Source organism: Orcinus orca, chromosome 19 (genome assembly GCF_937001465.1).
Source record: "Orcinus orca chromosome 19, mOrcOrc1.1, whole genome shotgun sequence".
NCBI lineage: Eukaryota > Metazoa > Chordata > Mammalia > Artiodactyla > Delphinidae > Orcinus > Orcinus orca.
In genome coordinates, this window is record NC_064577.1 from 40,865,912 (window position 1) to 40,880,103 (window position 14,192).

At 51.2% G+C, this 14,192-nt stretch overlaps 1 protein-coding gene across 4 annotated transcripts in view; it reads left to right on the top strand.

The window, feature by feature from the left end:
• The first annotated feature begins 8,851 nt into the window (after window positions 1-8,851).
• STAT5B (signal transducer and activator of transcription 5B) overlaps window positions 8,852-14,192 on the top strand; it is a 62,497-nt gene continuing 57,156 nt past the window's right edge. For 3 of the 4 annotated variants that reach the window (XR_004478615.2, XM_012537793.3, XM_033411098.2), the window contains exon 1: window positions 8,852-9,041. The gene's annotated coding sequence lies outside the window, so the exon portion shown is untranslated. The remainder of the gene's footprint in view (window positions 9,042-14,192) is intronic. The other variant, XM_012537792.3, reaches the window with a different exon arrangement.

Here is a 14,192-nt window from a genome sequence, read left to right on the forward strand (position 1 = left end):
TGAGGGGAAAGACTGGGGATTCCAGAGAAGGCAGCTCACCCAGGGGGCCCCCACCACCCCTCCTTCCATCACTCCCGCCACTGTGCACCCCCGCCTGCAGTAGAAAAAAGAAAGAACCTTGGCAGGCAAATGTTTCAACCCCCTGAAATTATGCAGATAAGAAATGGAGTCCAGAGAGGGGAGGGGGCTTGCATAGGGTCCCACAGTGGGCACAGGGCCTAGTCCACAGCCTATGGTCCATACATGATCCTGCCTCTCCACTCACCCCAGCCCAGTCACATCTGAGGCTGGTCCTGTCTTCAGAAAGTCCAGGGAGGGGTGTCTTGAATCGTCACAAGCTTAGGACTGCCTATATGCCTTGACAGAGCAGGGAACACCTTCCCTGAGCCTTGCCTGGGTCCCAGCCCCCTCCCTGAGAGGCCCCCTACGGGGCCTGTGGAGTTGGGCAAGGCTGCCCTGGAAGCCTTCCATTCCCTTTACCCAGCTTCCCTCTCCTCTGGGGCCACCCCCATGCCTGGCAGCTGGTACTGGCAGCACCAAGGGAGGGGCCAGTCTGGCAGCCCACTCAGGGCCGGCTGGGCCAAGACCTCATGTACTGGGGGCAATCATTCTCCTCTCCCTCCCTCCCTCCCGCCCTAATTCCTTCTTGGACCTGCCCTTTTCTCTCCATTCCTTCCCCCCCTTCATGTGCCCCCCATCTTCTTACCGCTCACTACTGCCCCACTTTCATTCTTTCACTTCAGAGAAAACCCGAAGTTTAAGGCTGCAGAAGATGCATTGTCTCCCCTTCCCACCCCCGACACACTTCCATGTGTGGTCACGGTCTCAGTTGGCAGGATCGCAAGGAAAGGAATTGAAAACTGTAAAGGGGTTCAAGGGATTGGGGAAAACTTGCTCTAGGGAGGAGGAAGCACAATCCTCTCCCTCTTTCCTTCCTCTACTCTGTGCAACGGATCCGGCAGGGGAGGGTCTGACACACAGCTAGGGGCTCACCTGGAGCAACGGATCCGGCAGGGGAGGGTCTGACACACAGCTAGGGGCTCACCTGGAGCAACGGATCCGGCAGGGGAGGGTCTGACACACAGCTAGGGGCTCACCTGGAGTGACAGCCGAGTGTCAGAGCTGGAAAAAAAAACGTAAAGATGATTTTACAAATGGGGAAACACAGGCTGGAGAGGGGAAGTGACCCGGTCAGTGTCACGAGGACACAGTGGGTGGGCCCGATGTGGCACCTGTGCCCTCCAGCCTCTCCCTGTGAGCAGGTGGCTAAGTCAGTCAGTGGGAGCAGATTCCTTGAGTTTCCAAGTCCTCTGAGCCACGTCTGGAAGGCAGAGAACCACCCTTGCCATGCAACCGCATCTGGGCATCTGGAAAGGGTGGGATGGGGATGCCAGCTTCAGCGTGGGGGCCCTGCCTCCCCACTTCCAGGCAGTCGCCTCTCCAGCCTCCTCCCCAGGGCCTGCCGGGGCCTGCTGCTCCAGCTGACAGCCCTGCGCACCAAACATCTGGCTGGATGGGACTGGGCTTGGCTAGGGGGGTGGGTCCTCCTGGGTCCTAAAAAAAAGCTAGCATTGGGGTGCCCGTGAACAAAACTGGAGGGATTGGCCTAAAAGGGTGTGCCCCGGTGCCTTCAGAGCTCTCACATGCCCCCCTCTTCCCCTGTGTCCAGTGGCGACAGCTGTTTCCCTGCACCTCTGGATCTCTCCCCATTTGGCCTCTCTGTGAGGCCCTGAATGCGGGTGTCCTTTGTTGCATGTTTCTTCCTCTTGCTTTTTGATTCTCCATTTGATTCTTCCTCTCTAAGTCTCCGTCTGGGTCTCTGTGTGATTCTGCCTGGGTTGCTCTCCATTTCTTTGTGCCTCTGTTCTCCTTTTGAGATGCAGCGGGAGGGGAGGAGCTTTGGAGCTTTCCCAGGATGGGCAAAGGCCAACCAAGAGAGTGGAGGAGGGAAGGGTGTCAGCGTTAGGCTGGGGGCAGAGGTGACTGTGGTTAGGGCTCCGGATAACGCAACTACCCGGAACTGTCAAATTTGGGGTTTCTTTTTGCTTTCAGTCCCCTGCTTTGGTCTCTGCTATTTCCCACCACAAAGCAGAGCGCCCTGGTGGTTTTACGGGCCCAGACTACAGAGGAGAAAACTGAGGCATAGAGAGTGGGGGGTTCAGGAAGATCAGAAACCTCCTCGCGTCTAGACCGAGCTGGGGTCCCAGGCTGCCGCCCCTAACTGCCTCTCATCCCCAATTCCAAGTCACAGCATTACATGGGGAATGAAGAAGGATTAAAAAAAGTTCTCACAGGAAGACATTCCCCCAAAGAAGACTGGCTGCATTTTAATAGGAATCATAATAATCCCTAGCCTAGTGTGTAGTTCACACTCTATGCACATATCTTGAACTGAATCATGGCATATTCATGTACAAACGTGGTTGAACTCTTCAACTCAATTGATCTTTGCAACAGCCTTGAAGGTGGGCAGAACCAGAATTTCCCCCTTTGATTAGTCCAGGAAAGAGTCCTGTCCACAGCAGTCTGGCCAGTAAATGCACAGCTGGCACCAGGATCCAAGTTGCCCGGCTCTGTGGGCAGGATCTCTGTCCAACCTTCTGTAATTTTCCCTAGCCCGAGCACACACCGTAGTCTTCACTGTAGCCCATGGTGGTTGTGTGGCACCTCCATCGCTACGCCGGTCCCTGCGCCTGCTCTGTTGAGTGAGGCAGTGTGACCTGTGTGTTACACAGAGGTGGGTTTGAGTTATACAGGAAGGGGACAAGGATCCCAAGTCCTGTTTCTGGCCCTTGGAGACCAGGTTAGCTGTGAAGGAGGCCCTGCTGATGCCCCTACCTTGGGGAGAACGGATTGAGGTCACCTTGACCTAACCGTCCCTGGGGGTGGGGGGAGATGGTACAGAGATGCCTTTGTCTCCTCTGCTCCAAGTCCCTTCTTCAAGGAGAGTTCCTGTTGTGTGGGAGCCAGAGGGGAGGTGGGGGGTGAAGAGCCTTCCCAGGAAAGCTAGAGGTGTTCCAGGAAGTATCTCTGCGCCCCAGCAGAGCGGGGACGGCCAAAGCTGAAGCCCGTGGGCTCCTAAGCGTCCTGCTTCACCCCCGCCCTGCCTCTGTGGGGACCTTCCACCTCCTCTCCAGCCCCCACCCTTAAGGCTCCTGGAAGGGGGGACCGCAGGCCTGTGCTCAGCACATACCGCACCTCCGAGACCAGTGTCCCTGCCTCTCCCGGAATCTCCTCACCCTGGTACCTCCCTATGGAAATGCCGCCCATTCCTGTCCCTGAAGACAGAGTGGTACCTAGGGAGGGTGTACGTGCGCCGTGAGGAATTCGGTGTGAATTCGGGTCCCGGGGTAGCCTGTCCACCCTTCCTGCCCCATCCCCTGCCCTCTACCACTCTTCAGGGAAGTCAACTTCCAGTGAAGTCACCAAGGGAACACGAGGCCTTCCAGCCTGCGGCATAGCGACTGTCCTCTGTTTCTGGGAACAGAGTGAAGGGAGGGGTGCGGGACTGACCCAGTGAGCGGGAGGGGGAAAGCTGGCCTTCCTTTGCCCAGCTGCCCTGTCCACCTGCCTTGGGAGAGAAGCTTGCAGGACAGGGAGAGGAGGGGGTGAAATGTCTGGGCTGAGCACACGTTCCCTAGTAAGGAAGGCAGAGAGGAGTCCACCTTCCTGGCAGCAGGGGTAGGCCCGGGAGAGAGGAGAGATGGGCCACGAGCACTGAGCTGGGCAGGTGATGGACCTGGTGACTGTCCTGAGCAGCCCTGGATCAGGCCTGGCTCCCATCCTCATTCCCAATAACTACCAGGCCCCTCTTCCCGCTGAGCTAGTTTCTCCTCCTTCCAGCCCAACAAGAAATCTTTTGTGTCTTAGCCTGCCCAGTATGGACCTCAAGCCCTCTGGGCATTATGTGAGAGAGGGGTTGTGCATCTCCTTCCCCCCCATCCCCCATCACTCTGACACTTTTCTTTGTTACGACCTGAGGAGGTTCCTTGCTCTCTAGCCCTCTTTCCCATTGTTCCAGTTTATTGCAGGCACAAACCCACCCACGTCTTCCCTGCCTGCTCCCAGCCTCCAGAATCAGCTCCCCAGCCCCAGAAGCCAGTGGGGTATATGAAGTCAAAATGACTGGCCCAATGCCCCATCCCCTCCTTATTGGCTACTGGCCTGGTCTTCATTTGCTGCTGTGATGGACCCCAAACACCAGCCTTCCCTTCACTCTGTGCTCCAGCCATGCAGTTCCCCCAACGCACTGACCTCTCTCAACTCCAAGCCTTTGCTGCCTCCGTTGCCTCTCCCTGGAAGGCCATTCCTCCCTTAGCCATCCGGTAACATCCTCCTCATCTTTCATAGGGTCAGTGTGGCAGAGGGGAAAACGCAGAGGTTCTGGCCATCAGACACTCAACAGAGAGGAAGGGCCTCAGAACGGAGGTTTGTCACAGCCAGTGGATCAGAGGGGGCTCTGTCGGTGCCAGGGCTTGATTCTGCCAGAGTGGGGGCAGCAAAAAGAGCTGAGTTAGATCTCGTTCCAAATCCCAGCTTTGCCAACTTAGCGGCTGTGTGACCTGAAACTACTTTACTTCTTTGAAAGGCAGACCTGGCTCTGCTGTGTGACTCCAGGCCCATGAGTCTGCCTCTCTGAGCTGAGTGGCCTCTTTTGTAGAAGGACAGCAAGACTCACCTCCTCGGATTGCTGTGAAGACTCACTCACAGAGCCGAGCGCATAGTAAGTAGTTGCTCAGGGACCTTAGCCAGTATCTGCCCTCCTGGAGCTCCTCAATCCTGTATTGCAGGCCTCTTCTTATGGCTCTAACTAGTTGCCTAAAGCGCTGTGTCTTACTGCTTGGTTTGTCATAGTGGCTTCATAAATACTGTGGGATTAATGAAGCTCCCTAAAACAGCACAGGGCTTCCCCAAGCTCTGACAGCTCAGGGGTTCCCTTTCTCTAGTGCAGACCCCTGTTTCCCTTTCACACATCCTGACTCACAGCACCCAGAAGGCTCCCTCCTCTGCTGCCCTGGCCTCTGCCTGCTCTGGTCCTACTGACCTGCTTTCCCACCCATGGCAGCAGTAGCCTCATCTTTGCCTGGTGCTGGGCTGACTTTTGAGTTCCTAACCCACCCGGCAAGTCAGGAAATTACTGGCTGGAGTGACACTCTGCTCCCTCGTATGTGTCAGCCCCACCCTCTCTGGACGCTACAGCATTGCCCCAGGACTCTGGATGGAAAGGGCACGATGACCCCGTCCCAGGAGGCGGGGGTTGGGGGTGGCGGTGCCTCGGGCTTTCCAGAGAGCCCTCCCTTTAACTCTGGCTGGAAGGGAGCCCAGACAGGTGAGGCACACAGGAGCAAGACAGGGAGTGCGAAAGATTCTCCAGGTCTGCAAGGACATTCACAGCCCTCACCCACATCCCCCATACCAACCACCACACCCGCTGCCAGCTCCCTCCTAGCCCAGCAAGATGGCTGCGGAAAGGAAAGAGAATACTCATTTATCAAGTGCCTTGCACAAGCCAGGCACGATGCTTTCACAAACGCTCTCTCTCTACTTTTTACTTTGAAAAAATGTTCATGTTCCCAGTGTTTTAATAGGTAGCATAGGACATGAGATAAAACTCAGAAGATTTAAAAGGATATACGGTGAATAGTCTCTCTCCTTTCCTGTTCCTCAGGTCCCTTCCACAAGGGCAACTACAGTTACTACAGTCTTGTGTGTACTCCCAGAAAGAGTCTATACGTTTACAAACATAACTTATACCTTCTATGAGTTACACATGAGGGAAACTGAGGCCCTCAGAGAAGTGTAGTACTTTGACTGAGGTCACACAGCAGCTAAAGTGGCAGAGCTGGGATTTGGAACCAGATTTCACTGTAAAACTCGGCTCTTTTCTCTGCCTGCGCTCTGGCAGAAGTAAGCCCTGGTACTGACAGAGCCCCCATGAACCACTGGCTATGACAAACCTCTATTCCGGGGCCTTGGAGATGTCTCTGCTTCCTGTCTGCTGAGTGCCGGCGGCTCCAGGGGCCTGTATTGACTTAATAGGGAGGAAGCACCCACCTATGGAAGAAGGAAAGTTCCCGCAGGTGTCCTTTTGTGGCTGCTGTGTGGTAGGGACCAATCTGATTCCCGAGGTACAGAGAGTTCTGGAGAGAGAAGCCACATGAGTGTGGGTCTCTGGCTAGAGGGGATCGTGGTTGTGGTTTCAGCTACGTTTCCAGAAAATATCCTCATGATCTCCCTGTGGCTGGGCAGGGCTGAGGGAGGATGGGAAGCATGGGGGCTGTTCTCTGCGGAAGCCACGTGCTGTTGCACGCGAGCAAGGAGAGGAGGCTGGGGTCAGCCCCTGGTGCAGAGTAGAAGGGACGCCTGGACAGGGGTGCCCACCAGACTTCCAGGCTCTCCCTCAAGCCTCTCTCTCTCATGGGTCAGGCCAGGGTGGGCTAAGAGATGACCCCAACTCTCTGACCAGTGGACATCTCTGCATTTGCAACTATGTCTCTGGCAGCTTCCCATGTGGGCTCTCTGTAGAGTCTTTCTGGATCCTACCTTCCCATTCCGTTTCTTTCTTTCTAGGACTCCTTCTGTGTCACGTCTCAGTCTGCTGTCCCCTCAACTTAGGGGACTATGTCCCTGAGGCCCCGGGAGAGCCAGGAGACCCAGGTAGGGTCTCACCTTACGTGAATTGGAAGTAGGGAGAGGTAGGTGTTGGATGGGCCTTCCTCTCCCAGGTTGACAACATTCCTGTTCTGTGGAGGTAGTCACCAGAACATTCTGTCCTTGGTGTCTATGCACGCAGCCAGCCAGATCTAGCTGGGTGCCTAGTGGTCAGTCACAGATGTGCTATGAGATGTACCTGCCCCGCCCTCCCAGCATTCAGACTCGCACCCTGCTGCCACTGATGACCAGCAGCTAAGGCAACTGGATTGAGTCCTAGACCTGACCAGTCCTAGGAAGAGGGGTGTAAATCTTAGCTGTTACTAAAAACAATAATAATAGTTAACAGCCCTATAGTGCTTTACAGCATTCGAAGCACTTTACATGTACTAACTCACTTAATTCTCACAACAATGCTCTGAGGTAGGTCCTATTAATGTCACTATATTGCAATGAGGAAATCAAGGCAAAAAGCTTGCTCCAGGTTGCATGGCTCAAGGAGCTGACCATGAGTCTGGTTCTAGATTCTGTGCTTTTAATTACTGTGCAGTCCTCCTGGTTTCCATTTCTATTCCTAGAGTGTAGGGTTTGTTCTTCAAATATTTATTGAGTGTCTGCTCCGGGCTGGGCACGGGGTGGGAGCATTTAAAGGTGAATGGGATATTGTGTGCCATTGGGGGTAGAGGGACATGTAAACAAGAAATTGTCCTTCAGCACGAGAGGTGCCATAATAGGGGCATAAATGTGTGGTTGGAAACAGGGAGGGCGAGGTTCGTACTGCCTGGAGCAAGCGTCACCTAAGGGCACACACTGAGTGGCAGGAGGAACATTCCAGGCAGAAGGAACGGCATGTGTGCAGGTATGAAAGTTTACAGGAAAGAGAAATGTGGTGTGCCTAAGTGTTGAAACCTCCTGGACAGTAACTGTCAGAGGGGTTGCCAGAGAGCTCAGGGCTGGTGCTTCCGTCCAGCTTCCTGCTCCAGCCTGTCCTCGTGCTCTGGCCTCCAAGCTCCCGGTACCTACTCTGTGCAAAGCACCGTGCCAGGTGTTGGCTCAGAATGTGGGATAAAAGCAGTAGCCTGGGTGGGGGAGAAAGAGTTTGTGATCAGCTGCAGACACAAAGATCTTTGTGGCTGGTGTTATTTTGGAGGTGAAGGGAAGGCTGCTGGGAAGAGCTGCTAAAGGTGGATTATGGGAGAACAAGAGGACTTGCAGATCTTGGGCATCTCTGGACAGGAAGATTTTCAGATTGTAGGGAAGGGACGCTCTGTGTGCATCTGTGGGGTCCTTCTTCTTTTGCCCCTGCAACTGGGTTTCTGGAGATCTGACATGTCTTGCTTTGGTGCTGGCCCTTGGAGGGTTGCCAGGGAAACCATTGGCCAGCTCCACAGATGTAGCGAGAGGAGAGTGGGTGACTCAGGCTGCCTTCTCAGACACTGCACCCCCTCCCCATTACATGGAAAAGGCCCTCAGAGACTCCCTTTCTTCTGGATCCTACAGAGCTGATCCTGCTTATTCTTCTTTCTCCAGATAGAGGAGAGAGTCCCTCCCATAGCTCCACTGGTGGGAGCTAGCAAGATTCCCCAGAGAGGGAAATGGTCTCAGACACCCCTGTCCCCCATAGATTCACTCTGGAAGAGTGGATGGATCTACTCGGCAAGGGCCAGTTGTAAACTCCTGCTGTGTCCCTTCAGGCTTTCCTCTTGCTCTTCCGTGTGGTAAGCGGCAGAAGCCCAGGCTGAAACGCCCTCCAGGGAGCAAACCCGGGGCAATTATTGATGGGTCAGCGATGGACTTCTGACCTCAGCCTGGGAGGGACTGGACCCGAAACGCGGACCTCAGCCCGGGCGAAGGGAGGTGGGCGGGCCGCAGAGGGGGATGCCAATCAACAAGACCACAACAGTTGGGCCAGCAGACGCCACCCAAACAAAGCAGCATGTGCTCGCGGCCCGCGGACCCGGCCAGGGAGCCAAGCGGCAAAGCCGCCCCCGCTCCGCGAAGAGGGTCTGCGCGCGGCGCCGGCCCCACAGAGCGCGCTGAGGGGGTTCCGGGCCTCTCCAGGGCGGCCGCGGAGTGAGGGGGGGCGGCGAGGGACCACGGGGCTCGCGAGCGCGCGCCGGGCGGAACCAGGAAGCGGCGCGCGCTGGCGCGGGGCGCGCTCGAGGCTGCGGACGACGCGCGCGGCCGGGCCTCCGCGCGCGAGCGGCGCGCGCGCCCCCGTGGGCCCGGGCGAGAGGAGAGTCGGCGGCCGGAGCCGTCACCCCGGGCTGGACCGAGCGCAGGAAACTAAGCGCGGCGGTCCGGCCGAGGGAGGGAGCGAGCGAGCGAGCGGGCGGGCGAGCCAGAGAGCGGACGGGAGGCAGCCGCTGGCGCCCGAGGGGCCAAGCGAGGTAGGAGCTGCGGGGCCAGCCCGGAGCTCGGGGCCCGCGGAGGGAGGCCGGGGAGCCGGCCCGGGCGGGGCCCCGCGCCCCGGCCGCCCAGACGCCCGGCAGGGCCGCGCTGCGCCGCCGCCATCGCTCCCTGGGCCGGGAGGACGGGCGCGGGGACCGCGCCGCTGGGTGAGGGGGGCCACGGGGGGCGAAGGCTGGGGGCGGGCGAGGGGCGTCGTGCGGAGGCTGCGGCGGGCCGGAAGGGGTAGAGGGCAGAGACCGTGCGTGCGCTTGTGTCGGGGTGGGCTGCCGTCGGCCCCCTCACACCTTCGTGTTGCAGTTCGGAATAGCGCCCGCCGGCTCCTCGCTTTTCTCCCTTTTTCAAAGGGAGAAAAGGGTATCTGCGACTCCTAGGGGTGGGATGAGACCTGTGGTGCCCGGTGGGGTGGGGGGTTTTAGCCAGGCTTCAAGGAACAGCGCCTTATAAGGAGTCCAGACAACAAATACGAACGTTTCGATCAGGCTCGGGGGTGCAGAATCCCTCATCAGGGACCCGCCAGGCCCCGGCTTGTGCGTGTGGCTGTGGACGCAGTGCGTTCTTTTTTTCTAGCCAGGGATAAAGAGTTAAAAAGTGCTCCTGGTGTTGGGGGTAGATACGCAGCGTCGGAAGGGGAGTCGTTGTGTCACCAAAGCTGGTCTGAGGCTAAAGGAATCTGGCAAGATGGTCAGGCAGATCAAAGAGGAAAGAACTTGTGTGGAGCAAGAGGCGTTTGCAGACACTTGTAGCCAGCAGTGATGGAAAAGGCGAGGGAGAAAAACAAGCGCCAGCTTTTAGGAAGAGGAGCTTAATGAGAACCACAAGAATTTTAAGGGCAAAAAGAGATAGCGATCCTCTCTTTCCCAAAGAGCCATGCCAGATCTTTTTCTTCTCGACCCCTCTGATCCTGTCATTGTATGTGATACCGTCGTATCAAATAAATAGTGCTCAAAGTGGGTCGTAGAATGTTAAGAGCTGGAAAGGACCGCGGCGGTAATGCTCCATTCTTTTATTGTACAAATGAGGAAACTGAGGCCAGATAGGTGGAGCGATTGGCCTGCTCCATTCACGCAGCTGTTTAGTACTTCAGAAACTGAAATGTCGGTCTGAAGACTCTCAGATTAGTGCTCTTCCCGAAGCACAGAGAAGCAGTAGACATTTGCCTAAACACAGTTCCATAAATTGTCTCTGGAATGTCCTCGGGGAATGCCCCTTGAAAGGGCTAGTGTGTCACCAAATTATTAAACTGAGCTTAGGTCCTTTTTTCAGTCTTCAAATGGTGTTTATCATCCGCTTGTATCTTAGGTTTCCAAAGGGCTTGGATAGCCGCCTGGGCCATAATAAGCTTTCAGCTGTTGAGTATACTATCTCAATTTTGTTATCGTTCAATTAAGATAATAGAACCTTGCCTCTTTCCTCAACACTTTTCTGTTATTGTTTATTTGTTTATATTATGTTGGTTACATTGTTTATATTCATTGGCTGTAGTTCTTAGAAGAGGATGTATTTTATTTAGTGTGCCAGTCATTTTTTTCTAATTTCATAACACTAGGAACATTAGATCAGTTCTGATGATATCAAATGGTGGAATTCTATTGATTGACTTTATTTCAAGGCTTTGGGGTTTTTTTGTTTGTTTTGGTACCAATTTCCATCTCTTGGAAGATCACAGTTAGAATTGATATTGTAAATGGGAGAAGGGGGCTGCAGATTTTAAGAAAATTTATTATGTGACGGTTTGCGATGTCTGTTGGTCTAACCAAAACAGCACCACACCTTTGGTCAGGTAAGTGTTATCTAGTAGATTACTTGTTTTCTGTAGCCGTCGGAAGATGAAAATTTCAAGCATCTGGTTGAGACACAGGGAAGGAATGGAGAGATCTTTTTTTAAAAAGCAAAACATCAGAAAAAAACACAAGAGTTGATTTCTATCACAAGCAGTTTGGTTATTGCATAACTTGGAGCTAAACTGCACAGAATCTTTGCTGTATACCCGACTAAATAAATTATCCCCCCCTTCTCACTGGTCAGGATTCACATTTTTGCCCACAGGCTATTAGTATGGATTGTGTTAAGAAATTTAAGGTGTCTATGTTTCTTAAATGGATACTTCATGATATATATGATGGAAGGGGGAAAAAGTGTTATCCTTGTTTGGAGTGTTACAACATGTATATTTTGGTCAGCACTTCCTATTGTGCCCCAACTTCTCGTTTCATCTTCATTTTCTTGCTCTCAATTGATTTTTTAAAAAATTTTATTTACATATGCAAAAACCACATCAGGACTAGTAAAAAGCATCACTTGTTGCTCTTTGGGTACTTACGTCCATTTGTTTCAAGTTATATTGTTACGTTAAAATTATTTCAAATTATATTGAAATCATTTGTGATTTGTGTTAAGTATATGTTTATAAATGTGCTTGTGGTGGTTCATTTGGCTTATTTTTGTGTAGGTAATACAGGTAGTCTTATTATAAAAGCAAGGTGTTATAAATAGGTAAATAATACGCTCAAGATTAGATTGCAGGTTAAAGGTAGAATCAGAGGAAGCTTAACTCTTCTAGTGCCCTACAAACATGTATGTATCTCATGAACTATTCACAGATTTCTGGACTACCAGTGACACATATTTCCTCCCTTCTATTAGAGTGTAGATTACCACATTATACCTACAAAAGGAAGCAGAAAACCTTCTGTTTTTTCTTAATGTGTTTTGAGCATTTGAAACTTATTCTTTTAAAAAGTTATGACATTCCTAGGTTACTGAGCTCTTCAGAAGAATATCCTTTTACTGCATATGATATAGCGTCAAAATACCTTGACTCTGGCACTTCTTAATAAAAATAATGTTTAAAAGTTTGTTCGAAAGTATCACTGTCCCCAGTTTTGTGTGGTGTTTAAAGGAAAAGATTTTTCTTTAAATCTGAGCTTTGTTAATAGAACCGTTCTAAAATCAGAAGTATTTTTTTCCTCTGCAGTGTTGGAAACACAACAGTTTTATGCTTATTTCTAGGAATAAGAAAGTCAAATTTAACAATCTAGTTTCCATTGATTAGACAGTTTCTTGTACACTTAAATTGTGAGCGTCACAGTGATTAAATTTTTTAATTGCCTTCTGTTAATTGTCATGTCCTTATTTTAAGTCGCCTGTTTACATTGGATGTTTTCTTATTAGTGATGATCCTTTTACCATTAAAAAACCTAAGCCAGTTTGGAGAGGACTTTACATATCTAATGTGTTCTATTTTTACTAATCAAAGAGAGGAGTAATTTACACGTGTTCAACTTTTAGTTGAAGGAGACCCTCACTTTTGGTGATTTCAGGGTTTTAGATGACGTTTTATTGCTTTTGTTAGTTTGGTCACACCCGTGACTTCCTTGGAAGGTATCTTTGAAGTTTGGTTTCCTTTTTTTTAAAATGGTAATATTGGGGTGGGGGTGCTTCCTGTTTGTATTTTCAAAATTAGGTCCACATGTTAACCTTCTCGTGGTGTCACATTTTTATCTTAAACATATAAAGACGAGCATCAGATGCCATGTGGTTTGTCTTTGACCCATTGTACTGCTCCATGACAGCTCTACCGAGTACCCAATTGGAAAGGCAAGACATCCCAAATCTTCCCAGCTCCCTTCAAGGTTTAGCTGCCTTGGAAGGAATCTTACCTACCACAACAAAGGTGCAGTTAACAGAAAAATGGGGCTGCTGCTTTCTGTTTTCCACAACTACTGAAGCACGTGCGCCTAGAGCCCGTGCGCCTAGAGCCCGTGTTCCGCAACAAGAGAAGCCATGGCAATGAGAAGCCCACGCACTGCAACGAAGAGTAGCCTCTGCTCGCCGCAACTAGAGAAAGCCCACACACAGCAATAAAGACCTAACACAGGGGCTTCCCTGGTGGCGCAGTGGTTGAGAGTCCGCCTGCCGATGCAGGGGACACGGGTTCGTGCCCCGGTCCGGGAAGATCCCACGTGCCGCGGAGCGGCTAGGCCGACGAGCTATGGCCGCTGAGCCAAAGACCTAACACAGCCAAAAATAAATAAATAAAATAAATAATATAAATAAATAATATTTTTTAAAAAAATGCATAGCACTAAGATAGGGCGAAAACGTGTTACGTGTAGCTTGGAATGTCAGTGCCTTCAAGAGGGGTTGCCATAGGTTTATAAGATATAGCATCTATTTAGCAGTGACTATAGCCGTTTTTCTGACCTCACCTAAAAGGCACACAGAATATCATGGAGGAGTCAAATAAGCACAAGGAGAAATTCAGGGTATGGTGGTGGTAGAACTTTGGAGGAATCACCCTCAGCCATGAAATTCTTCCTAGACCCTCCTGGATAATTTTTACGTGGTAGGTCCCTTTTAATACAGATGTTGGGGTGTGAGTTATTTGGAGGCTTGCGGAGAAGAATATCCTTGAAAGGAGTACGGATAGTATTGTTTCAGTGATTGAAGCGAGTGGCCTTTTCCTAGCCTTCAGCTAACTTTATTCTAAGAAGTGTAATGACTAAATAGACTCCTAATTAAATTGGCATTCAAACATGTTTGCAGTGTAGGGGCAGTTTCTCCCTCCTAAATTTTCTTTTGGATCACATCACTAAAGGCAGTACTGCATTAGCATGTTGCATAGTAATACAGTTTGCAAATGAGGTTAATATGTAGAGTATCTTGACCTCCCATCCCTCCCCCCCACCCCATAGTCAAGAAAGGAGAAGTTATATGTCATATACTGGATATTTTCTTCATTGAGTTTATTTATAATAATTACCTCCATTTCTCATGTATTGTAGTACTATTAAGATGAAAAATGCATATATTGATGGATAAAGAACATTTATCTTTTGGAAGCTAGCTTGCAAAATCTAACAGTCATTCTCCATTTGTTCCTCCATTGCCTTTGGCACTCTGATTAACACTTTAAAAAATTCGTTTCCAGATTTCTGTTATGAAGAGAAATATCTCCATATTCTATTCACTGCTAGTTTTTTGAGGTGCTTATGCTGACTCATTTTTTAATTATACTAAGATATAGAGTATGGTTTGAGAGCAGTAATGCGATTCTCAGAAGATATGAAAACTTCCCTTTCTGACTAGTTAGAGAAAGATTGGGGAAGACAAGGGGAAATACATCAATG